The sequence below is a fragment of the Triturus cristatus genome, chromosome 4_1 (genome assembly GCF_964204655.1).
Source record: "Triturus cristatus chromosome 4_1, aTriCri1.1, whole genome shotgun sequence".
NCBI lineage: Eukaryota > Metazoa > Chordata > Amphibia > Caudata > Salamandridae > Triturus > Triturus cristatus.
The window spans coordinates 774,593,531-774,620,207 of NC_140585.1; the positions used below are offsets into that span (position 1 = coordinate 774,593,531).

Genomic DNA, 26,677 nt, shown 5'->3' on the forward strand with positions numbered 1-26,677 from the left:
GTTTACATGAGCCAGCATAGATATGTTTATGCCTCTGATGTATGCTTCAAAAGCATCCCATTGTACAAATTAAGATGTTGTACCTTCAATATTAAAAGACAGATAATCATCAATAGCAGACATGATTTTAGATTTTTTATTCTTATTCTTGAGCGCAATTTAAACATGAATACATAAGATTTAGAAGCATAGGAATTGTCTAATTGTAAATCATTTGAAATCATAGCGTGGCTGAGACACTGATATTTCCAATTACAAGATTTACCGATAGAACAAACTAACTTCTTGATGATAGTAAATAATCAATGTGTGAATGTGAATTGTAAGGATTGGAAAAAACATAAAATCTTTTTGGGATGGAAAATGGAGCTGCCACTATCAATAAGTTTGATATTTTTAAACAATGTTTAAAGTGATTGGAAAGCTTTAGGAAGTTGGACTTTAGTAGAACAGAGTCACTTAAGGAGATGATCAGATAGTAAATAAAGTCACCGCAAACAATAGGAGGAACAGTGCCAAGTTAGAAAATTGCAAACATAATATGGTTCCAAAAAGTCTAATTTTCTGCTATAGGACCATAACTATTATTGAAATGCCAAACAACTCTATTAACTATACCCATAACAAATAAAAATCTACCATCAGTATCAGAATGTTCGTATATTATCTGTAGTTGGAGTTTCAACATAATGTTTTTACTGCTGGCCGGTGAGGAAATACTATTCCAGACCCAATATTTTATTCTTCTAAAATAGCTTTGTATTATTAACTTGAGTCTCTTGAAGAAAGGAAATGTCATCTTTATGTCTAGCCAAATAATGTAATATCTGCATGTGTTTAATTTGATGTTTGAAACCTTTGACATTGAAAGAAACCATTTTAAGCTATTTTGACATATGCATGAAGCAAAACAGTAAAAAGGAAAAGTGAAAACATTCTGCAAAAAGATCAAGAAAAGTGGTAACAAATTAGAAACCTTGAAGTTGGTCTCAGAACTAGAACTTAGGGAAAAAACAAAACAGACAAGAGACAACAGAGAAAAAACAACAGGATATATTAAGTTCAACGGTGAGTCACACATACGCATGTACATGTTTAGTCAGCAAAACAAGCCCATAGCTACTATACATGTGATAGTATATATGTGAAGAAAAGAAGGCCAACACATAACTGAAAAATAAATACATCTATTAATTATAACAGTTTGTAACCATGTTTGTGCCCATGGAGAGAGAGGAAAATGGTGGTCTAGGAATGCTCAAAGGTCTTCAGGACGATTAAATGATTTAGAGATGTCTTCCCAAATGCTCATAGTTGAAGGGTCAAAATGTCCATATTTGAAGCAAACATTTCTCATTCTGGATCATAGTGCAGTGGCAACTGCTTCCTTAGCAACATCCTGATGTATATAAACTATGCTACCATTGATCATTAGAGAAGGAATTTCTGTTGCAGCCTTTTTCATCATCACTTGATGGTAGAGATGTTGAACTTTAAATTGTCTTGGTTTGGTTTGACAGATTTGATGGTGTGATAGGATGCAATGTGCCTTATCAATCTCAATTTTTTCTATACATTTTTAATTCAGAGGTTAGGCAAAAAGATATCTAGATACATTCTGCAATCAATGCCCTCAAATTCTTCACAAAGATTTAAAATCCTCAATTTGTATTGTCTGTCTCGATTTTCCAAATCTATTAATAGGAAGAATTGTTGCCGTAATGGGAAGTAGTTTATCCTTCATAGGCTTGTTATCTATTTTTTAAATTTCTTTATGATAGACTTTCATTGAAAGACTTGCCATATTCTTCAATATCTTTTAAATTTCAGTAACAACATCGTTAGTATTAGACCGAATAGGTTATAATTCTTCTAAAGTTATGACAAGTGATAGTTGAGAAGAGTCAATAATTTTCAATGTAATGGTTGGTGGAGGTGGTGTTTCTGACTTTAGAAATGAAGACACAATTTTACCATTCATGTTGAATGAAATTTGCAAACCGTAACAGTATATTTGATGAAAAGTGGTAAATTGCAGTATGATATCAAAAAGGTATTTATATAGTGTAGTGTCTTGCATGTTAGCAATGTCAGAAAAACCTTTGGCTCATTATGAACTCCATATAGCTATGATGTAAGTGTTAGAGCGGAAAATAATGAAGTCTGATTTAGAAAGTTGAGTTTGCAGTTACACGCAGAAGAATAAAGACGTGTAATACTAAGCCCTGTGTGTGGCGTAGTCATTGGTGGGTACCTAGGATGGGAAATATGGTACAAATGGTGAAGAGATAACCCAAAGATCAACAATGCTTTCCCAGAGAGTTTTCTGTGGGCCAAGCTAACTGTTTTTATATGTCCTGTTTGCCATTGTCGAAGTACGGAATCAACCCTTAATGCAGGAGGAGTCAAACTGCAATTCCAACTGCTGTGAAGCAGTTGATGATAACGAAAGCATTGCAGAGAATCTACATGTTGTTGGCTGAGAAGCTGCTATTCAGGCCATACAGAAAGGTATCGTGCTGTCATGCAAGAAAAAATCAAACATTATATGGAGCATTATTGTCAAAGCCAGATACGTACACATACAGAAAAGAAACGCTTAAGACTGCAGTAGTCAGAAACAAATAAAATACATAAAGTGCTGTCTGATGAAACAAGTGACGAGAAAAAATGCTGTAATTTCACTTACCAGAGCCTCAAAAAGTGGAGCTCTTCGATCTCAGCGAGGAGACCCAAGAAGAAGCATGCTGGTTGTGCTTACAGAGCTGTCCTACACCTGAAGTGGCAGACCACCAAAGCTGGCAGGTGGTGACTCAGAACATCTCCAGAGGTCTCCAGAAAGTGAAGGGCGCCAATGGAGACCAGGACGGAGGTCACTGCACTGATTGTCCAGGATGATCCAGAGGTCGATCTATTGCAGGGTCTCAGAGATGGTGCAGATGACATAGGTCCTAGAGGTCTATCCAACAAACTCTGAGAGAGCTCCACCCTCAATATCAGCCACTTCCTTAAACAGCAACAATGCTGCTGCCTTTTGGAAACCACCACCACCTTTTAATACTGTCAAAAATATTGCTAATAGATGGTTTGTGTTACTAGAGACATTTTATGATTTAATTGAATCACTTGAAGAGACTGATGACAAAAAGATATTCAAATACCTTAAAATCTTGCTGGTGTAAAAGAAGTCATAAGGAAGATGCTGTAAACTAATGAGGAAATCACATACCATCAGTTTAAAGAAACTCTGAATCACATGTTCAATCCAATACCCACTGGAGATTACAAAGGATATATTTCCAGTCAGGAATGACAGAAAGTTGGTGAAACCATCAATGAATTCGTGAGAGAGACTTGACACACTCATCAAACAAGTTCAATTAATTTAATGATGAAGAAGCTATACATCTTAGAGTTATTGATGGATGCTTGTCAGATTCATTCAGACGGCTAATGCTGAGAGAAGCTTTTAATCTGGGGTAAGTGTTAATGGCTGCCAGAGCTGAAGAGTGTGTCAATAGACAAGCTGGTGACATGGAGGCCGGAGATGCCCAAAATAAATCAGTCATGAGTGTGAAAAGTAAGCCAAAGCCTGAAGTACATGAGGTGATGTCTAAAAGTAAAAAGAAGTTGTGTTTTATATGTGAAATTTTGTTTCCACACAAAGGTACATTTCCTGCCATTGGACAAATATGTAAAGGCTGTGGGAAAGAGAATAATTTGGTGATGGTTTGCAAAGCGAAGGAAAAAGCAAGGGTGTCACAGTGTGAAGGCAAAATGACAGCTAGAACGTTTCAGAAGCAATGGTGGACGCGACCCCACAAGACCACGCAGGAACATCAGTTAAGACAAAATGACACTGAACGAAACTATTTGTCATCTAAATCATTGAAAAACAGTTATTTTATAGCAGTATCTAGTAAAAGTGAAGAAGATGGTTGTACAATGTCCGTGTTTAGCTCAGAAAAGCAGGCGCATGTTGGACTGGCTGCATGTGATGAAAAATGTTAGTCCAAGAAAAGTGGACATGCCAAAGCACCAAAGTCATTCGAACATTGTCCATAGGTTACACTGACAATAAATAGTTGTTCAATTCCTTTCATCATCTACACTGGTGCTTCAATAAACATTATGCCTGAGGAAAATTGATTCCATTACCACAACTTACGCCATTGGAAAGCAAAGTTTATACATGGGCTACATTGATGCAATTAAAAAGTCAAGGGCCATTTGTAGTGTAGGAAAGTGCCTCTTTCTGCATGGATAGCCTCCACATTTTTACTGATGTCTGATGTGATTTTGAACTGTAAGTGCACTGGGTCCCTGCCAACCAAGTGCCTAGTGCCTGAACTCCTTGCCAAAATACTGTACCACAATTGACAACTTCAGCTACCCCTGTAAGTCCCTAGCAAGTGGTACAACCGGTACCTAGGGAATGGGTACTGATGAGGGTCCTCTAGGACTGCATCACTGGTTTTGCCACCCCAGGGCCCTCTCACCAAGGCTTTGCACTCTGCCATTGCAGGCTGCAAGTCGTGGTACATGAAAATCCAAAGAGTCCGCATGGAACACAGCCCTGTGTGCCAAGCCTCCCAAGCACTGCATAAAATATAAGTAAGTCACCCATAATGCAGGCCTTCAGCCCTAAGGCAGGGTGCACTATATCCTATGTGTAAGCATATCAGCATGAGCAGATATGTCTCAACAATGTCCAATCTATTCTGGGATGTTTTAAGTGAACAGGGTAGCCAAAAACAGAACATGGGCTGGACACTTGTCAACACAAGCTTTCTAGCTCCATGATGACGTCACTGATTTCTAAGATGTTTGGTACCAAACATCTTGTCTTAATCAATCTATTACTGATGCCAGTGATGGATTTATTAATACATTTACACAGGATATTCTTTTAGAGGGTCCCTTGAAAACCTACCAAGCACGGGTGTGGTTCCTAAACTGGTTTTCATCAGATAGTCACCACCAGGCATGTTTCTGATCTAATGGGGTGAGAGCCAGTGCTCTTAGAGAACAGAAACAATACTTGATCAGGACAGGACTGACTTCCAGGGTGAGAATCTTCAAAGGCAATAATGCCTTTGAAATCCAACCCAGAAACCCCTGATAGAAGAGGAGTTTAAGCCCCCTTGACTGCTCCACTTTTGGTGGGAGGAAAGATAGGTAAATTAGGTAGATGAGCAGGAGGGTCCTCCCTTTGCCTGCACTACCCTTAAGGTGGGGTAGGTGACGTGAATCCCTCTCTTGAAATTCCACTATCCTGAGACGGTGAGAAAACCTCTAATCAGGGCTATGATTGTGCCTTGTCCCACAGGAAGTGGTCACTAGAGGGTTTAGATACCCTAATAGTCAGTATCCCATGAGCTACTACCTGTCTCCCTTTGTAACACCCCTAAATTCAGCATTTAGGTGAACATCAGATTCGTCAGACCAAAGAAGACAAGGCTGAAGAGGACCCACTGCTCAAGAACAGAAGAAAAATTCACCAAACCCTTCCAGTTGCTCCAAGGACTCGACCATCACTGTCTGCTTAGTCATCCTGAACCCGCAAAGAGTTCAAGAACCTTGGAGCACCTACAGCCTTTGAGAAATCACCAAGAAGCTCCCTTTGAATGAGGGTATCACTCCCCTGCACACCACAGGTACTGATCTCATGAAGTCAGGTTTGTAAACTTTCTGTTCCCTGATTACCTTGATGCAGCAGCAAAGCAAGAAGAGGTACAATAGATCTGGATGGTCAGTTCTGCCTCTCTACCACGTTTGGATGCACCAGAACTGATCAGAGCTGTGGTTTACCAATACCCAGGGTACCAGACCCCCAACAGTGAAAACCATGACTTCCAAAGCACAAGAAGGAAGCCCCCATCGAGTGACATTGAGACACCCTAAGTACACTTCCTGAGTGGCCCAGCTGTTCTGAGATTGCCTCTCCGGGTTGACTGCTTCAGGCCGCGATGACCTTAAAGACACACAATGTCCTCTAAGAAGACCCACCAGATTTACCTGTAAGTCCACCTGTGCAGTGCATTTCCCAGTGCCCACCTTTGTTTTTGCACACCAGTTTCCAAGACTCTCAGCACTCTGCTCCTGCCCGATTCGGGAAGCTCCTGAACGACTCCTGCTGAAACTTTTGACCTGGTCCCAACAGCGACTAAAAATGAGAAGGTGGCCGTTGAAAAAGCATTGCCTGATTTTATATGCATTTTTCCTCTTTCCCCATTATTTCCCATGGTGTGAAATTGCATACAAAAGTATAAATAAAAATAAATTGTAACCCCAAAAGTACTTATTTTAGAACTGTGTTTTTGATCTTAAAAATTACATAAAAATCGATTATACTTTTATAAATCAGTCTCCGATTTATTCTTGAGTGTGTGTGTCATGTATTGCCTCAGTGAGCTCAACAAATGCTAGCACTTCCCTCTGATAAGCCTATCTACTCGCCACACTACCAAACAAAAAGCATCAGAATTACTTGCTTTTACCTCTGTACACTTATTGGAGATCCACTGGACCATCTCCACAGAGTACTTCATTTTAGTACATGATGGGGCCGATTCCGATCCGGGTCGGAAGGGCACCGAACGCGATCCGACCGGAAAAACTGCGAGCCGTACACGTGTTTTCTGCCCGACTCGTACCGCTGTACGAGCGAGCAAGTACAATGCAAGCTATGTGGAATTCACCGACCGAGTCGTTTCCAGGTCCGAACCGCTCCGTGCATCTCGGTCGTAAGCTAACCGTGGCATACAATGGATGCGATTTACGACCGAGCCAGTACGATGCACACGGACAGCCAGAGCGAGCCGGAGTGTCCGGCTCGCAAAACATCCGGGTGGTTGCCTTTGGGGGTCCGCGTCGGACCCCCTGTCACCTGCAGCCCTATGACTCGGACACAGGGGGAGACCCAAGGGTCCCCCAACACAGGCATATACGGTGCGGATGGCACCGACGCATATCCACTGTAGGGGACGCCCTTGTGCGAGACGTACCGATTCAGTCAATAGGAGACCATGTACGCGTCGTACGACCGGCTCCCATTGACTTCTATGGGAGTCCGACCGAACTGAGTCCGGCAGCATACGGCCGCATCGTACTTGCTCGGTTGGACTGCAGGACTCCGGCTCGGTCGGAAAACACTCCGGATCTGGCTTGGTCGGAGTGCTTTCCGACCCGGATCGGAATCGGCACCTATATAGAGAGCCAGCTTCCTACATATGGTGGTTCAGTGGTGGGATAGAAGACTTTGCATTTGCTGAAACCACTTTGTCAATATTTGCCCACATGAGTAAATCCCAAAAATGTCTTTAGCTAGTCAAACTTTTGATTGATCTATTTTGTCCAAATTTCTATAATTAACTGCTAGTGCCTTGGTTAGGTCACTGAAACAAACTGTTTAGAAATGTAAAAATGTGTACTTTAGCTAGGAGTGTAGGTATTTTTTTTAGCTTAATAAAAGGTCCCAACTTTAGTAAAGTAATTCCTGCAACCAGTAGCCAGGATCAGGAGCTCGACTTCACCCTTTTACATGGGCCTGAACCATGCTAGAAGCAGGGCCCTCTGTAAAGGCTGCAGTATCAAACAGGCAAAAGTTCCAAGAAAGAATCTCTGATAGCTCAGTTTTAGAAAGATCACCTAGACCTAGTAGCCCAGTCTGAGTATGACGATAATGTCAATGAAGATAACACTGAGGATGGACATGAGTCAGTCCCCTCAGATACAGCTGAGACCCAGTCAGATGAGGTCCTCATGCTGGAAATAATGAACAGGAAACTAAACTTAGAAGCTCAGCTCTTGTTACAATGAGAAATTAGATCAGTATCTGGTAGACCTAGGTCCATTTTCCCCTCTAGCATTGGGGAATACGGTAGACCACTGGGTCAAAACAAGGGTAACTAAAACTACCACTGTTGGAGGTGACCAAAACAAAATGGCCAACAAGACCCCCAAGGGAAACTTGGGAACCAAAAACACAAAAATAAATATGAAACTTTTTCAGGCCCTCAAACACTTGCTCAGAAGGGTGGGCACAGAGACTCATCGCAATCCAAGAGTGGGTACTGGGGTAAACACTGGGATCCAAAACAGGCTTGATGTTTTGATTGCAAGACAACTGGACACTGAACTGGAGACCCTAGCTAGAAAAACAAAAAGAATGTCTCTAGTCCAACTGATGCAAATGCAGTTGTGAGTCTCCAGATGGGATCAGAGGTGAGCCCTGACCATGTCAAGGTTTTCTCTGAGGCAACTCTAGTCTCAGAGGGAGGGTGGATGTATCTACCCTGGCTGTCTGGCCAAGTAACCTGGAAAGATACAGACAAGAGCCAAATATCATATTGATTAGGGTGGTAGCTCTGAGGGACACTGGTGCCAGCATCACCATGGTGGCTGAGCCACTGGTTTCCCCAAAGCAATCTCTCCTAAGACAGACCTATACTGTCCTCAATGCTGATAAGCAGACCAAGGAACAGCCTTGGTGACCTTAGACTAGGGAGAGGTTAGTGACCTCAAAAGGGTAGTGGTGTATTCTGCTATCCCTGTACAGTGCCTGCTTGGAAATGATTTAGAGTACTCATCATGGGTTCAGGTAGGAAAGAAACACCATGCACCAAAGCTGAGAATACCTAAATGGGGCGGTGGGGGGGTAACAACAAGGGCAAAAAGCAAAACCTAAATTAAAAAAGAAGTGCTGGAGCCTGAAATGATGTACCAACCTTCCAAGAGAAAAGGCAGAAAGACTGGGAAGCCATCTTCAAAACAGACACCAGACAACATCCTCTCTCCTCAGGGAGAAGACTTGCCAGCACGAGAGGGCACTGATCCTCAGGAGCTTAGGCCTTACACAGCAGAGCTCTTAGAACCAGGGGGAACATCTATGGAAGATGTGTGCCAGGGGCAGAAAACCTGTCCCACTCTTGAAAGGATGGGGCAGCAAACTGCTGATCAGGAAAATGGAAGTGTCAGTGGTTCCTATAGGACCTATTGGGAGGAGGGACTCCTATACACTGAAGCCAGGGACCCCAAACATGGTGCTAGTAAGAGAGTAGTTGTGCCTCAGCAGTTTAGGGAGTTTCTCCTAACATTGGCCCAGGATATTCCGTCTAGCTGGACATCTTGGCAAGAGAAAAACCTGGAGTCAGTTGGTCAACCACTTCTACTGGCCAGGAAAGTCCCAGAAGTTGAAGGAGATTTGCAACTTCTGAGCCATCTGTCAGGCTAGTGATAAGACAGGTAGCAACCTGGTGGTCCCCTTAATTCCACTTCCAGTTGTTGGGGTACCCTTTAAAAGAGGTGGGATTGACATTGCTGGTCCCCTTGACCCTTCAACAGCATCAGGGAATAAATATATTCTGGTGGTAGTGGATCATGCCACCAGGTACCGTGAGGCAATCCCCCAAAGGACCACCAACTCATCTGCAGTGGCCAAGGCCCTCCTTGGTATTTTTACCAGGGTTGGCTTTCCTCAGGAGGTACTACCAGACAGAGATTGACACTTTATATCTGCATACTTGAAACACATATGGGCTGAGTTTGGGGTGACTTATACCTTACTACACAATACCATCCACAGACAAATGGGTGTGTTGAAAGATTGAACACTGAGTGCTTTTTGCTTAAAGAGAGGTGTCACAAAAGGGAGTGGGATATCCCCCTTTGGACTTTTGTTTGGACATCCTGTAAGAGGACCTTCTGTCCTGTAAATGAAGGATGGGAGAGACCCCTCCAGGAACCAAAACAATACAAGGAGCTATCAAAAGGCTTTTGACCCCTTGAAACAAGCAATGTTCTCAGCACCCACTTGACAAGCTCCAGATTACACCATGCTGTTCATAGTGCAGACAGATGCCTCTGAACATGAGATAGGAGTGGCCCTACCCCAGACCAATGATGATGGCCATGACCAACCTTTTATAAGCAGGAGGCTTCTCCCCATAGAGCAGCATTGGAGTGCCATAGAAAGGGAAGCCTTTTCTGTGGTTTGGTGCCTGAATAAAATGAGACCATACTTGTTTCGTTCTCACTTCCTTGTCTAAACTTACCACAACTTCTCAGATGGCTCATGTAGGAAAGGTGAAAACCCCAAACTGTTGAGGTGATCCATAGCTCAACAAGGAATAGACTTTACAGTGGACTGACAATGCCAATGCAGATGGCCTTTGCAGGTTCTTCCACTTAGAAGATGAAGACTCTTTAGGAAAACATTAGTCTCATCCTCTTTGTTTGGCGAGGGGGGCATGTAGGAAAATGCCTATTTTTGCATGGTTAGTACCTACTTTTTGCGTGATGTGATTTCAAACTGTAAGTGCATTGGTTCTCAGTGCCAGATCTCTTTCCCAAAACAATATACCACGATTGGCACAACTACAGCTACCCATGTTCTGTTCTGCTTCAGACCGCGAGGACCTTAAAGACACACGATACCCTCTAAGGAGACCCACCAGATTTACCTGTAAGTCCACCTGTGCAGTGGACTTACCTAGTAAGTGGTACCGCTGGTACCGATTGTAAAGGGAGGGCTTCCTGCGCATAGATAAGAGTTCCTCTAGGCAGGGAAAAAAGGAAAATGTAAACACCTAGGACAACTCATTTATGATTAGAAATAACATAATGTAACTTTAGATGGACATGTAGGGATAAAAATAGAATATGAAAAGAGATACAAATATAATTTTATTTAAAAAATACAATATGAATATTGAATTTCAATATGTATTTGTATTGTCTAAATAAAATTATATTTGTATCTCTTTCCATATTCAGTTGTTGTCTTCACATGTCCATGTAAAGTTCCATTATGTTATTTTTAAACATATGTGAGTTGACTTCGGTGTTTACATTTTCACCCATGGTTCCTAGGGCATGGATACTGAAGAGGGTCATCTGAGGCTTCAGCACTGGCTGTGCCACCCCAGGGCCCACTCACCAAGGCTATGCAGTCTGCCATTTCAGCCTGCATGTTGTTGTACAGGAAAATCCAAGGAGTCGACATGGCATGCATAAGATGTAGGTGAGTCACTCCTACTACAGGCCTTTAGCACAAAGACAAGGTGCACTATATCCTATGTGTTGGCATATCAGCATGAGCAGATATGCGCCTACAATGTCCAGTCTATTTAGGGATGTTGTAAGTGAACAGGGGAGCCATAAATAGTGCATGGGCTGGATACTTGTCAACATGAGTTACCCAGCTCCATGATGGTTTCACTGATTTCTAAGGGAGGACCTGGCCCGGCAGTTTGGGCTGGATTGCTCACATGGGGAGCAGGGTCAAGACTGATTTGCATATGGTTGGGTTGAAACTGGAATGGCGAGCAAACAAATGGATTTAGACCCAGATCTCTTTACTGGGGAGAATATTTGACATTGTTCAGCATTCTGTCCATCAATTGTTCTTTTTGACAATGTTTAAGATGCCATCCGACGTATCAAACAGCCTGTCATGAATGCGTTCAAATTTTGTTTTTCAGAACTACACAAAAAGAGCACGATAAAACTCTCACACAAGTATGTTGTTTACTTGCAGATGCAGGTTTGACTTTCATTGCACATTAATGTGAGTTCCACAAGACAAAGTTGAAAAATCTCTGACCATATCTTTTTTGATGGGGGCATGACACTCGATCCTCCTAAAGTCAAGCTCTGTCCAATGTTGATCCCCCACAATGTGATTCTAGGGTGCCGTTCATTTCTTGACATGGCCAGCTACTGTGGCTGATACATATGAAACTTTGCTACTGTAGGTGCTCCATTAAGACAGTTGACGAAAAAGAATATTTCCTTTCAATGGCCGCATGAATGTGAGATGAGCTTTAAGAAAATGAAAGAAGTTATTGGGAAAGCTCTTGAAATGGCATATTGCAATCTGAAGCTTCATACAGAAGTTGTTGTCGACGCGAGTCCAGTCAGGTTAGTGTTATCCTTGCACAGCACAGCAGACATTGGAATGCTCAAAGGCATATTGTGGCATATGTAAGTAGGAGTTAGTCACAAATAGAACATGCTTATTCACAACCTGATAAAAGAAAATGTAGCCGTGGTATGGGCTTCTGAACATTTTCATGTATTTCTTTGTGGAATGCCTTTTATGCTGGTAACTGATCATCAAGCTTTACTAACTATATTTGGGAATCCAAAGGCTAAGACGCTTCCTCACATTGAACAATGGGAACTATGACTACGATAGTACAGTTATAACATGTACTTTATCTAGAGAAGGATCAGAATCTTGCCGACTACTTTATCAGAGTGCTTATATGAGGTCACATTACCAGATCCAAAGCGGCAGAAACCTATATTAATTTCATTTTAAACTCAAACACACCAGCTGCTATTTCAATAGCCCAGATAATCACCGCCATGACCCATGATAGTGACATGCTAAAGTTGAAAGATATAATCACACATCAGTCATGAAACCAACACCCTCAACCTCTCCACAGTGATGGAGAATATCAAAAATGTCAAAGATGAACTCTGCATAACTCACAAAGTAGTTTTATTGTGAGGGTCAAGAATCCTGATTCCGGAGAGTGGGGTCTGGGGCAGAAGATGATTGATGTGGCCCATAAAGGACATCCTGGAATCATTGCCACAAAACAAGCTCTCCAACACCCATTTTGGTTTTCGTAGCAGGTAAAGAATGAATTAAAGGCCTGTACAAATGCTTTTCTACTAAAGTTACTCCACTCACCTTAAACTTGCCGGACCTCCCGAAGCATGCCTGGGAGAGAGTAGCCATTGACTTTTTCAGTTCACTTGACAATGGACATCACCTGATGGTGATTTTGGAGGAATACTCATGATTTCCATTAATTGAGGATTCCTCATATTCACTCAAGACCGAGTCATTGAGAGACTAGATGGCATCTTTGTGACATGGGGTGGTCCAGCTGTGTTGAAATCTGACATTGGCCCCATTTAACAGTTGTGAGTTTAAAGATTTCCGAGAGCATCTTAATATAAAGCACCAGAAGAGCACACCTCTGTGGCCACAGGCCAGTGGACTAGTTGAGCCCTTTATGAGTATGCTGAAGAAAGCAGTGAAGTGTGCTACTCTTAAAAAGCTTGATTTAAACTGTGTTAAATTCTAACTTAAGAGCTTATTGTTCAAAACCTCACTTGACCACAGGTGAAAGTCCTGCAACATTGATGTTCGGGAGATCAATGACAACCAAGATACCTCAGTGGACCAAGCAGAGAAAGAAAAAGGAGAATGCAACTCGTTAGTAGGACTTAATTAAAAAACAAAGGATGAAAGCATATGCAGACAAAAGACAACATGCAAAGAACATCATCTTTAGGAGAGTTGATAGAGTGCTTTCAAGCCAGATGTGGAAAAGAAAATCTGATGCTCCTTCTGATGTAGATCCTTATTAAGTGGTATCTACTAAGAGACACATGGTGACTGCCTAATGCCCTGGGAAGTCTATTACCAGAGACATTTCTCACTTTTGGTATTTAACTCTGTGTTCCTCATCCCCATATGTTGAAAGAGAGACTAGTTCTGAACCACCAGTGACTGCTATTACCCCTCTACCTTAAATGCAGTTCCTGGACATTGCTGGTGACAGTTCACAGTTTCAAATTACAAGATCGGGTCAAAGACTTTAAGTGCCAAAAAGATTGATTGAAGAGATTTAATTGTGTATATAAATACATATTCTGTAAAAATTGCAATTTTACATTTAACAGAAGGGGAGATGTCATGTCTTGAGAGTTTGCAATGATGGAACCCTTTTGGCTTTTGATGAACTCCCTAATGCTATGACCTAAGTGTTAGAGTGGAATGCAATGAAGGCTGATTTAGAATGTTGAGTTTGCAGCTACATGCAGAAGAATACAGATGTGTAATGCTAAGCTCCATGTGTGGGGTAGTCAATGTCGGGTACCCATGCTAGGGAAGATGCTACAAATAGGTCACACCAGAATATAACCACAAGTGTAGCAACGAACCCCAACAGAGGGAGGATCCAGAGCCGAAACTGCACCGTTTCCTACATTAGCTGTGCTCCTCTGACAGGAATCTCAGCTGCAGTTAATAGAAAGCCTCTGAGTGGTCTCCAGGCACACAGTGTTGTAAAAAACGGCATAAAACATCAAATAAAGATACAAGTACCACAGGTGAGCAGCATGTTTGAATAGCTCTAGTTGCCCTCTAACAATCTTAAAATATTGTCATTAAGAACAGGCTTGCTGAAGTTTATTGGGAGGCGGCCATCTTGTCTCACCTCTACAGCTTTTAGAATCATACCCTGCAGTCCTGCTTGTGATTGGGTACAGAGCTCTGCTCCCTTGCAGCCACATGACACTTCAGAGAGAATAAATAAAAGAAGACCATAAGTGGAAGCGGACAGTGTCCCCCTTCACCTGTCAGCCAACTTTCAGGTGTACTTTCGACCCCACACGTCCAAAAGACAATTGTCACCAAGCGATAATCAGAATAGAAGTTTAATCGGTAGTAATAAGAATACAATGCGCTTACTGTTCGTCACAGACATTGTGACAGAAATAGCCAATCCAAGCTCTCTAGCTGATACTTCGACAAGGGTAGCAAGAGTCTGCCTTTCTTGTTCCAAAGAACACTGGTGGCAGTGACAAAACAAAGGCCTCTTAACAACTCCAGCTTCACCTCCGGACCTGGCTGTCAACACCTCGCTTTATGACGTCACCAACAGCTAAGAGGGCGGCAGTGGTTGGAGATACATCTGGGACGATTGGGAATGGTGGCATAGGAGCTCTGCAACTGACAAACCTCCTTCTTAAGCTCTGCAAACATCTGCGGAGAGACAGACAACAAAACAGGACGTTGTAATGATAGACCAGAAGGATGAAGGAGAGCAGAGGGGCGAAGGCAGAGAAGCTCTGATCAGGGGAATTTAAAGAAAAACGTCTGGAGAAAGCTAGGGGCTTTAATGTCTTTCAGGGAGGTAACATTCCTCATTAAATTGCAATGCAAACTAGAATGGACAGAACGTGGGTGTAGTACCAATATAACTATGGCCTTCCACAGGTGTCAGTAGAATACGTCATTCCATAAGGTTTGAGCCACGATGAAGGTGATAACAAATATTTGAGAATATTGCCGCTAATTAGCCTTTTGATTAGAAAATGGGCAGACGGGAGACAGTGCGATCAGTTTTTACTGCCTGTGTTTCAAGTAGATGAAAAATTGAATGAAAAAATTCACCTGGCTGCAAAAACTTTAATCATTACACATATTGACGTTTGTCTAAGTATAAATTGTTTAAATCTGGAATCTCTTCTGGCAACACTATTGGTCAAAAGAGGAAATCTTAAGCTCATCAATGAGTTGTTTCACAATAGAGCGTTCAAACCAGAATTCAAGAACGTGTTACCTCTCTTCGGCCTTCACGGCAGTACTTTAAGTGTACACATTCAAAAATGTATTGGCAATTTACTTAGCAATTACCTAATATTTCTTCTTAAACCTTGGCCCAGAGCCCTGATTATGAAGCACCTCTTGCTAATGCACAATGCATTAGTGCTAATAGCAGGAGGCCTTCCCTGTCTGAACCCACCAGGCAGCTATTCTGTTTTTACTGGATGCTTTTTCTGAAATACATCAAGAAAATTGGAAGAAGGTTGAATCTTGCACATTTCTGTTCAGGACTGTTAAAGTTCAGCACAATTAGAAGAACCATTACTAGAAAGAACAGTTAAGCCACACAGCATGCACGTTTTTAATTGTTACTATTTTGCAGTTTGTACAGCCTTAGTCGGTAGTTTACGTCTAATTCAGAGTAAAATTATTTTCAAAACTAAATTATTTCATGCAAAGTTTTACTATTTTGTTACAGAACATGAAAATGCACAACCTGACAAAACAGCCCCATAAGAGTAATGAACCTGTGTAAAATGTAAGTAGTACATGCATGTATGCCGCTTCCCTGAGGTCTCTTTCCAATGAAAATGCAGCTTTTTGGACTAATGTATCCTGCACTTTAAACAGGTATTTTTCTTTTACCCTGAATTGATTATTCTACGATAAATCACCTATATAGAAATATCTCACCCTCAACAGTAACATTTCGAAAATGTGGAAATTAAACCTGTAACGTGCTGTTATAACTATCGTACTCCTGCATTCAAATACTCCAGTCGTCGTGGGTGATCTATGATGCATTACATGATCTCATTTTGTTAGCACAAGTGGTTTGGAGAATTTAGTTTTGTAAACTAGATCAATTATTGTGGTGTATGTACGTAGCCCTTCCTCCTCTGTTTTTGTTGTCACAGTGGGTACGTATACTTCTATGTCTCAGTTACCATTTCAATAGCCCATATTCTTATTTCCCAGCACATATGTCATTTTAAGTTTTTCCTGTGGTGAATCATTTCCTCACATTTTGTTTTGGAGCAACTAATATGTATTTCGCTCTGGTTGACATCATTTATTTATTTTTTTTAATTTTTATTGTGCAGAGAAAAAGGGTACAAGCACGGGCCTACAACCTCCTGGGCCGGCCGCTAGTATTCAAAATGATCGAGCAGGTCAAAAAACATTGACTGGCCCACAGGGGCTCCGCTAAATTACAGAAGATCAGCCTGCACAAAAGGGACGTCAGGATATACTCTTTTTACATAAGTATCAACAAAAATAAAGATAAACAAAAAGCAAGGCGAAAAACATGGAAAGGGCGTCTAACCACAGTAGAGGAACTCCACACCCGACCACCCTGGGGTGGTCAATAAAAAGGAGGGGAGTATGAGAGGGAGGGGGGGGGCCACGGGAAAACCAAATCTATACACAGATGAACAAATTAAGCAAGGAACCCTCAAGGATCAGGGGGACAAGGCAACCTCAGACGTATCCACCAGGGGGGGAGAACAGATAGTCCCTCGATACACATTCCACTGACCCCAGATTCTACCCCACGCCCCCGGTTTACCACGAGCCACATACACCGTCTTCTCCCTGAACATGCACCAGTCCATGTTCTCCTTCCATACGGACACGGTGGGAGGCCGTTGGGAACCCCAAAGCTGCGCAATATCTCTCTTTGCGATCATGTTCCCGAGGGCCGCCCACCGAGCCTAGGCCGCATTATAGTCATTGGGCTCCCACACATTCAGAACACATCGGCGCACCTCCGGCAGCAGAGCGACCCCAGTGACTCGTTTCATAACATCATGCACCTGGCGCCAATATTCCGCCACCTCGCGGCACTCCCAGAGGATGTGGAGAAAGTTGGCACTGAGCCCGCAGCCACGCTTACAGAGCCCGTCGTCAGAAAACCCCATCGAGACCAAACGGGGACCCGTCACATAGACACGATGGAGAATCTTAAACTGGACCAGACGGAGACGGGCCGGGATGGCAACCTCCTTAGGGGAGGACAGCGCAGACTGCCAGTCCTCGTCGTCCAACTCAACCCCATCACCCGTCCACGCCTCCCGAAGTCGCACCAAGAGATCAGCCCGATTATTTATTAGTTTTTTATAAATCAGGGAGATAGTACTGTCGGGGACGTGGCCGTCGAGTATACGGTCCTCGAGAGGCGAAGAAACAGGGACCGTGGTCCCCTCCCCAAAGACCGAGAGCAGGGCGTGCCGAACCAGGGCATAGCGGAAGAACTCCCTTTCACTAAGCTCGTACTCGCTCTGAAGCGCCGCGAAGGATTTAACCGCGCCTTTAACCCATAGGTCCCCCACTCTGCTAATGCCGATCGTATCCCAGTGCTCAAAGCCTTTCGGTGTCCAGAGGCTTCCCAACCGCTCTGAGGCGAATAAAGGAGTAGCACACGTTAAACGCTCACTCCAGCCCACAGCTACATTCGGCGCCTTCCACACCCGTACCGCAATCCTAGTAGGGCCCGTGAGGGTCCTTCCGACAGATCGAGAGTAAAGCGCTCTGTTATAGTTACCGCCGGGAAGCAGGAATTTATCCATCTCATATGCCGGGTTCGAACCAGGAGCGTACGTAGCATGGTTAATGGCAGCCAGCTGGGAGGCCCAATAGTACCTTCTAATGTCAGGAAGCGCGATGCCCCCGTCATACCAGGGAAGAGTCAGCTTTGCCAAAGCGATGCGCGCACGACCGTCCCAAACCAGTCTCCTCTGCAAACTCTCCACTTCCCTAAAGTAAGCCGCCGGAATGATATCGAAGGAGTTCTGGAGTGCGTAAAGAAATCTGGGAAGGGACATCATTTTAAACAGTGCTGCGCGACCAAGTGGAGACAAGAGCAACTTACACCACCGAGCCGTATCCACCCTCAAACGCCGGAGGGGAGACAGGAGATTCTGCTCGTAGCGGGCCGCCGGGTCCAACGAAACGTACACCCCCAAGTATTTAAAGCCGGTTGAGATGTTTGGATCGGAAGCCGAGGCGGCAAAAGAGGAAGGCCACTGGAGATAGGATACACGCAAGATTTGGACCAGTTAATTATCAAACCCGAATTTCTCCCGAAGGAAGTAAGAACATCAAAAAGCACATTGAGCGAGTTCCGCGGCGAGGTGAGGTACAAAAGAATGTCATCCGCGTACAACGAGACCCGATCCTCGAAACCCGGGGCCCACCGGATCCCTCTGATCGAGGGCTCCCAGCGGAGCCAGGCAGCGAGCGGCTCCAAGGCGAGAGCAAAGAGCAGAGGGGACAACGGGCACCCCTGCCTAGTACCCCTCCCGAGAGCGAAGGGCCGAGAAACCCGCCCATTGACTACAACCTGGGCCATTGGTCCAGCATAGAGGAGCTTAACCCAACTAATAAATCCCTCCCCAAAACCAAACTTCGCCAAGACGGCCCAAAGGAATGGCCACTCGATGGTATCAAAGGCCATCGTGGCGTCTAAGGAAACCAATATGGCCGGTTCAGAGAAGGACTCCGCCCTAGCGAGGACGCCATGGAGACGCCGCAAGTTAAGAGCGGTATTGCGATGCGGGATAAAGCCGCATTGATCCGGATGTATCAGGTCACATATAACTCTCAGCAAGCGATTAGCGAGGACCTTGGCGAGGATTTTCGGTTCGGCATTTAGTAGGGAAATAGGCCTATACGAGGCACAGCGGTCTCGTGGCTTACCGTCCTTGGGAATCACAACTATGGTAGCCAGACACTGGTCGTCGGGAAGGGAACCCCGCTCGAGCGACTCCAGAAACATACGATGGAGGAAGGGCGCGATTTTATCCAGGCGTAGTTTATACAGTTCAATCGGCAGTCCGTTGGGGCCCATAGCCTTGCCCGAGCGAAGGGAACGAATCGCGGTAGCGATCTCGTCGACAGACAGGGAGGCCTCCGTCTGCTCACGATCCTCGACGGATAAGCCGGGCAAGGCAATATCCTGCAGCAAGAGACGAGAGTCATCCTCATCTCTATCAGATACCGGGGAGTACACCGCCCGGAGGTGGTCAGCAAAACACTCCACAATCTCACCCGGGTCAGTCACACACACTCCATCCGAAACCCGAAGCTCCGGGACCACACGATTCACTCTCTCCTTTTTGTCCAACCAAGCAATCAATTTACCCGCCTTGACCCCGGCATCATACAACCTACCCTGCTGCTCCCTATACATGGTCTTGGCAGCGTCAGTAACAAGAGACTTATATTCAAACTGCTTCAAGCTGAGGGCGTGGAGCCCGTCCTGAGTGACACCCGTCTCCAAGGCTGCCTCCAGCCCCGATACTTCAGTCTCCAGCTTGACCACCGCCTCATTCTTAACCCTCTTAGCCTCCACTATCTGGGATAGGGCATGCCCGCGGAGCACTGCTTTGAAGGCTTCCCACAGGGACACTGAGGACAACACCGACCCCTCATTCTCGAGAAAATACAGATCAATCGACTTAACAAGGCTATCATGAATTTTGGGGTCTCGCAAGTACCAAGGGTTAATAGGGGCGATCCGCCCAGCGGACCGCGTCCCGGTGTCAAAAAGCAACCACAGTGGGGAATGATCAGAGATACCCCGGGCCAGGTGCTTAACCTCTCGAATCCGGGCAGTCTGGGCCGCGGGCATAAGAAAATAATCCAATCTGGAAAGACTCCCATGGGCCCCAGAGTGAAATGTGTACTGACACTGTGTCGGATGCATTAACCTCCAACAATCCACCAGACCGAGGGTATCCAAGAGCCCGCCGAGCCACGCCTGGGCAGCAGGGAGGGCCCTGGGCGGGTGGCGATCCAGATCTCCCGAAACGACCGAATTAAAATCCCCACCCAAAAGCAAAAGACTGTCAGGAAGCTCAAGCAGCATACGACCCAAGTCTGAGAAAGTGGAGTTCTGGAGGCCCGGGGGAACATAAACCGAAACCAAGGAGAGGGACTGTCCCTCCCACCTCCCAGTCAGGGACACATAACGCCCTCTATCGTCTAGGACAACCCTGGTGATCTCTAGCGGAAGTGAAGATCGTAGGAGGATGCCCACCCCTCTAGAGCCGGTGGTGAAACCGGAATGGGCCACGAGTCGGTAGCCCCCCCTGTTCATGGCATGACAAACATTACCAACCAAATGCGTCTCCTGTAAGAATACCACATCAGGAGTCAAACGACGCAAATATTGCAGCACAACACCCCGTTTGATACGATCCCCCAATCCATTGACGTTCCAAGACATCAATCTCAGCCCGTCCCCCCCATCCCCTCCAGTAGATCAAGGGTCCCCCCAACAAATAGCGCGACACCTGAGACTGAAACAGAGCCAATACCTCGCCTTGAAAACAAAAAACACAAATCCAAACAACCCCTCCCACCCCCCAACCCCCCCCCCGAAATCAACTCCCCCCACCCTGCACCCCTGCGGTCCAAAAAACCACCCCAACTTGCAGTGTGCCTGTCGCCCTAGCAACCCCATTCTACGAAAAGACCCCGGAGGAGGAAAGGGACCTGTCCCTGCCCGCCCCCAACACAGATCATAATTAAACAAAATGTACAAAAGAAGTAGAACCCAGCTGAACCAAACAAAATGTCAAAGTCAAGGACCAAAAGTCACTCCAAAAGAGGCCCGCCACCCTCGGCACCACCAGAAGGCCCAGGCCGGTCACCCCGGTCCGGTAGAGAATCCAGCCAGTCACTCACAGTCGCAGGACAGTCAAAATAGGTGGTCCGGTCTTCGTATTCCACTGGGAGCCTAGCAGGAAAAAGCATAGAGTACTTAAGACCCAGGTCCCGGAGACGGCGCTTCACCCCCTGGAAGCCCATCCGCTGCTTCTGGACAAGTTGGGTGAAGTCCGGGAAAAAGTTAACGGATGAGTTCTCATATCGGACCGGGCCATGTACCCGTGAGGCCTGCAGGATCGCGTCTCGGTCTCTGTAGTGAAAAAGTTTTGCAACAATAGGCCTCGGGGGTGCCCCCGGTCACGGCCGACCGCCCGGGACTCGATGGGCCCGCTCCACAGCAAAGAACTTACTCAGGCCAGTGGGGGAAAGCTGGTTGAGGATGAGATCCTCAACCAGAAGATCAACCGGGCGATTGTCGGAGGTCTCTGGAACACCTATGACGCGGATGTTATTGCGTCGGGCCCGTCCCTCGAAGTCCTCCAGCCGCCGGGCCATCAGGTCGTTGGCCGACTTGAGGTCGCCAAGAGCAGTCTGCAGATCCGACACATCCGTACCAAGGGTGGACGTCCGCAAATCCAGCGATTGAACCCTCTCATTGGTCTTAGAGAGATCCGCCCGGATTAGCGTAACCTCAATGGCCACCGTGTCGATTTTACGGGCCAAGGCCTCGTACTGCTTGGCGATGGTCTCCTTGATGCCATTAATGGCGCCCATGATGTCCTGCAATGACAAATCCGGAGGGACGGACGGAACACCACTAGCATCATCCGGGAGAACACTGGCCGTCCCAGGGGACCCTTTACCTTGAGTGTAGCGGTCCATGTTGTTAGTCTGGACCGGTCCCCCACGTAGGGATGGCTTGGTCTTACGCCTCTCGGGATCCCCCCTGCCACCCATGTTGAACCAAGCTCGCCGAAGGGGACCACCGAGCAAGCGGCGAGGGGGCACAGGCGAAGCAGACAAGAGCCGTACCAGAGACCGCAATATGGCGGTGCGAGAGGATCAAAGTCAGTGGGCACACTGGTATCAGGCGGAGGCAAAGGCACCAAGCAAAGGCCGAGTGAGAACCCCAGCCGCACAAAGCAACTCCACGGTCCAGCCACTCAGAGATCCAAAAGTGAAACCGAAAGTGATGGGGCGGCCGCTGGCACAGCCCCGCTGCCGTTGTTGTTCAACTATGCCCCGGCTCCACAGTTCACCTTCGCACCGGGCACCGCCATCAGTTGGGCCTCAAAAGTTCAAGCCACCGTAGATCAGGTCTCCCAGGTCCAATTTGGTTTCTGAAAAGAGTTTAGGGTTCAGCCAACGTTCATCTTCCAGAATCCGTCAACCAAGTCAGGATAAAGTCAGAATAAATTCCGAGGAGCAGCGAGGGTCCGGGGAGCCCTGTGCTCACGCGACCATCTTGGATGCGTGCTAGGCTCCTCTGGTTGACATCATTTAATGTATTTGTTTAGCATTGCTAATGGAATAATTACTGGATACTAGTGTGGTATGTTTTCAAGAAAGTATGGCAAGTATAGAATTGTTGTATATTAAATATAAATTATTACAAAAAGAAAAACAAAAGTGGATCTTGTTTATTTACAGTGTGAGGAATTACTAAACTCACTTTAAAAACACCATCAAGGGCATTGTGATAACAAATCCAGAATGACTGTTAGAGTCATTGTTCTCTGTGATCTCCATGACTGATCCACCTGAACTGACAACCTTTGGGTGGTCTTCCCCAAACTATTTGCCTGCTTATCTCCACTTTTTGCTGTATTAATTTTGTTGATCTTAGGACTCTGAGCAATCTTAGGATCTTAGGACTCTGAGCAATTTACTACCTGGTTTCATTGACTTTTCTACAATTAGTACAGTTAATTTATCTGTAAGTCCCTAATGAGTGCACTACCTTTGCTCAGGGCATGTAAATTAAATGGTACCAGTGGGCCTCTAGCACTGATGATGCCACCCACTAAGTAACTCTTTAAACATGTCTCAGGCCTGCCACTGCAGAGTCTGCGGGTGCAGTGTACACTGCCTTGTTGACTTGGCATTTTAAACCCCAGAAAGTAAAAATGAGAGAGAGAAACATTTCTAGAATCAGGAAGTAAACTAGACCCCCTCCCATATAGAAGAGAAGATTAAGTATTCAGATCAGTATAATACGACAGAAGGAAAGCAAAGATAGTACTTTACAGGATTTCCCCTTTCATATTGCGTAGAACCGGTGCAGCATCCTACTATGTGAAACATAATCATATTTGTCCGTCTTTTATAAACTTGAGCCTTGCACGCTCTTGCAAAAAAAAATGAGGTCTGACAGCCTTTAATGGATCAATGAGTTGGCAAAGTTCCCAATGCCTGTCCATCGTAGATATACCGAAATCTGAACTGATAATGACATAGAATCAACCATCACAGGAGCGGAGGCACACACTTTGATGGAAGTAGCCTGCCTTACTAAAAAATTACCAATGTAGATCAGAAATGGACACGAATACACTGAGCAGGTGCTGGTGGCATTCAGTTTTATTCAAATGATTGATTGGGAGTCTATGTGCCCTCTGGATTTGTGAGTCCATGTCCCAATCCAAATATTCGAGGAATATTTTCCCAAATAGCTGCACCATAAAGTGGCAGGGATCGTCACCTTCTTCCTTTTTGGCATGCCAAACACGCATAGATTGTGCCGTCTCTGTTGATTTTCCAAGTCCTTGATATCAAATTGTATTGAATCCAAACGACGTTCATGACCTTCAATAGACTTTTTAGCAGCTGATCCTACATCCTCTATTCTGAGACATGCTGCTGGGGTTCAACCATATCTGTAGAGAGGGCCAATGCTTTGCAGGTAACTTCAGCCAAGGACCGCAGTATAATTGTGTTGTCTGCTGGGACCTGGGCATCGTGTTGCTGTGCTTCTGTCCACGGGGTCTGCAGCATCTGTACTAAAGCAAGCAATGATGGTTCCTGCTCGTGTCCACTATAATTGGGTCTGAAGAGGCAGCTGGTGAAGGACAGCCAGCAAGGGCCTCCCTTGGTGTGTAAAGACTAGTCTTGGAGGGAGCAGAATGTTCTGGGGCGCTAGAGGTTGAAGAGAGTGGTGCAGCAGACCCTTGCTTGCCCGCTTTAACCGACTTTTGCGATTCCAGCTGGGAAGTTAATAGGCATGAGAATAAAGCTTTCACCTCTTTCTTGGACATGACACGGTTTAGCAGTGGTCTGCCTTTGGCACTATTACTCACTATCCATCTCTTCTGTCGTGAGGGAGTTAATTTGCCACTCTGTGTTTTTTAGACATGTGAAAATTGACAATCCAGACTCTACTTTTTTATGCTATCGCTTCGCGCTCTGACCTGTTTACAGATTGTTTCTGCATAGACTTGTGGATCATTGTTCAATGAGGCAAGATGGCCGCTGACTGACTTCTGTAAGAGTCGCTGTTTGGGCTCTCTCCCTCGAGCAGCCTGATGGATTAACTTAAACCGAGGATATGCCGCTGTGCATTTACCTGCTAGAGCAGTTGCTTACCTGGCTGTTGAGACACGGCTCCCGCCGAAGGCTGAGGGAGCTTTTGGCAACCTCAGAAGCAATCTTGGAAGCACTGCGGGAGTCCAGAACCGCAGCTGACACTGGGTGCCCTACTTGCGGAGGATTGATAGCGCCCAAGAAAACTAAGACCGTGAAAGACGGGGCCGCAAAAGACCCGCCAAAGGAGACAGACACTGCGGGGAAGGGGCCGGGGCAAAATCGCTGAGGTGCACTGCAGAAGAAAGCTGAGGAGTCTCGGGAAGGCAGCGCAGATGGACTGACTTGGCGACATGCAATGGGCGGTGAGAATTCCATGCAACAGCCTACAGTCGCAGAGGCTTTTTCGGCTATTGGAAATATTTTGAAGCAGTCTACACACCCAGAGGGGCCCAGTATGAGTGAAACAGCTCCCCCAGGCTCAGATCCATCTGAAGAGGCAGCAGCGGTATCACTGCGGCCTGGACCGGAGCATGAGCAGCGGGAGGAGGAGGAGCTGTTTGAGGCTGTTGTGGGCCCCTGCTCGCCTCTACTTTTCGCTTTATACATTGATCCCATGCTAAGGAAGTTGGATGCCACCATTAGTATAAGACCTATGTGCTACCATGGGTTGGAGACAAAAATATTGGCCTACGCGGACGATGTTGCTGTGGTCACCCCTAACCCCCAAGATACAATGGTTGCAATAGAAGAAGAGGCTCAAGCTTTTGGATTGATATCCGGGTACGCATTAAATAGCCAGAAGACGTTGATAGTTAAAAAGAAGTGTATCAAACTAGAAGATCTACGGGTAGTGGATTCAGCTGTCTATTTGGGTGTTGATATAACCCCAGATTTGGGGAAGCTAGTAAAAAGGAATATTGAACCAATTATAGGGAAAGTCAAAAAAGATTTTGATAGATTGAATAATCTCCATATGTCACTGGTAGGCCGCAGAAATGTGGTAAAGATGGCTTTTCTCCCCAAGATACTCTACCTCTTTAGGGCCATACCATTAGAGTTTGAGAAACAATGGCTTATGATACTTGAGCATATCATGAATAGTTTTATATGGGCTCACGGAAAAACCAGACGTGTTATAAGATAAATGTCATTACCTAGGGAGAGAGGAGGGTGGGCAGTCCCAGATTTTAAGATGTATTATTGGGCTTCGGCTCTACAATATATGTCTGGCTTATTTGGGAGGGCTGTTGGCAAATCTTGGGATAATTCAAGCTCTCCTGATGTCTATGAACTACTATTCGGAGAGGTAGCGATCAATTGTTTTATGAAATTTAGCGAACTGTTTTATTATTAAAAAAACGAGATTGAAGACTCTGATATAAGATTTGGGCTGCATTTTAAAAGAAAATTGGTCTTGGCAGATTTAATTTTTACACACAGTTATACAGAAATCCAACACTCCACCAAAATATTTCTGATGCAATAATGTTACAATAGGAGGGGAAGGGGCTGCGGGTTTAGGGGATTTAATAGGTCCTGACGGGCTGCGGATGTTTAGTGATATCCAGCATGATTATGGTGTTAATACAAGAATTGTTTTTAAATACCTCCAGCTGCGGAGCTTTTTTAGAGGGAAAGGGGGGGTCATGCGACTTTCAGAAAGCTGTAATCATAGATGCTATAAGAGTGGGAGAGAACTGCACTATTAAGAAAACTTATGCTGAATTGCAATTACTTAAGCCGGATGACCTGGATAAATACGGGAAAAAGTGGGCTGACAAGCTAGGCATAGATCAGGATTGCTTTTCTGAGTCGCTTGAACTGGGTCAAACTATCTTGCGTTCAGCGGGACTACAGGCTCAGCACTTTAAAATGATCTTTTCTCTGTACCATATGCCCGCAAGGATAGCACAGTGGGGTGGACAGGAGGGAATCAGGTGCCCTCCGTGCGATGGATCCGAAGCTGACCTAATCCACATGTTTTCTAACTGCCCCCGGCTAGTAAATTTAATAAAAGCAATAGAAAAATGTATGGATCAAACATTGAACATACAAACGCTATTAGACCCAGCTCTAATACTTTTGGGGATCCAAATGAGGGGAAGGCAAAATTCATCTGATTATTTTCTGTTTCTTGCTATGGCTGCCCTACGTATTATCATCGCCTCTGCCTGGCTGGATCAATCA

General features: G+C 45.2%; 1 long non-coding RNA gene across 1 annotated transcript in view; it reads right to left on the reverse strand.

The window, feature by feature from the left end:
* Positions 1-14,462: 14,462 nt before the first annotated feature.
* Positions 14,463-26,677, reverse strand: part of LOC146855510 (uncharacterized) — a 117,749-nt gene continuing 105,534 nt past the window's right edge. Inside the window, exon 3 of the long non-coding RNA XR_014980848.1 lies at positions 14,463-14,791. This is a non-coding gene — a long non-coding RNA (uncharacterized LOC146855510). The remainder of the gene's footprint in view (positions 14,792-26,677) is intronic.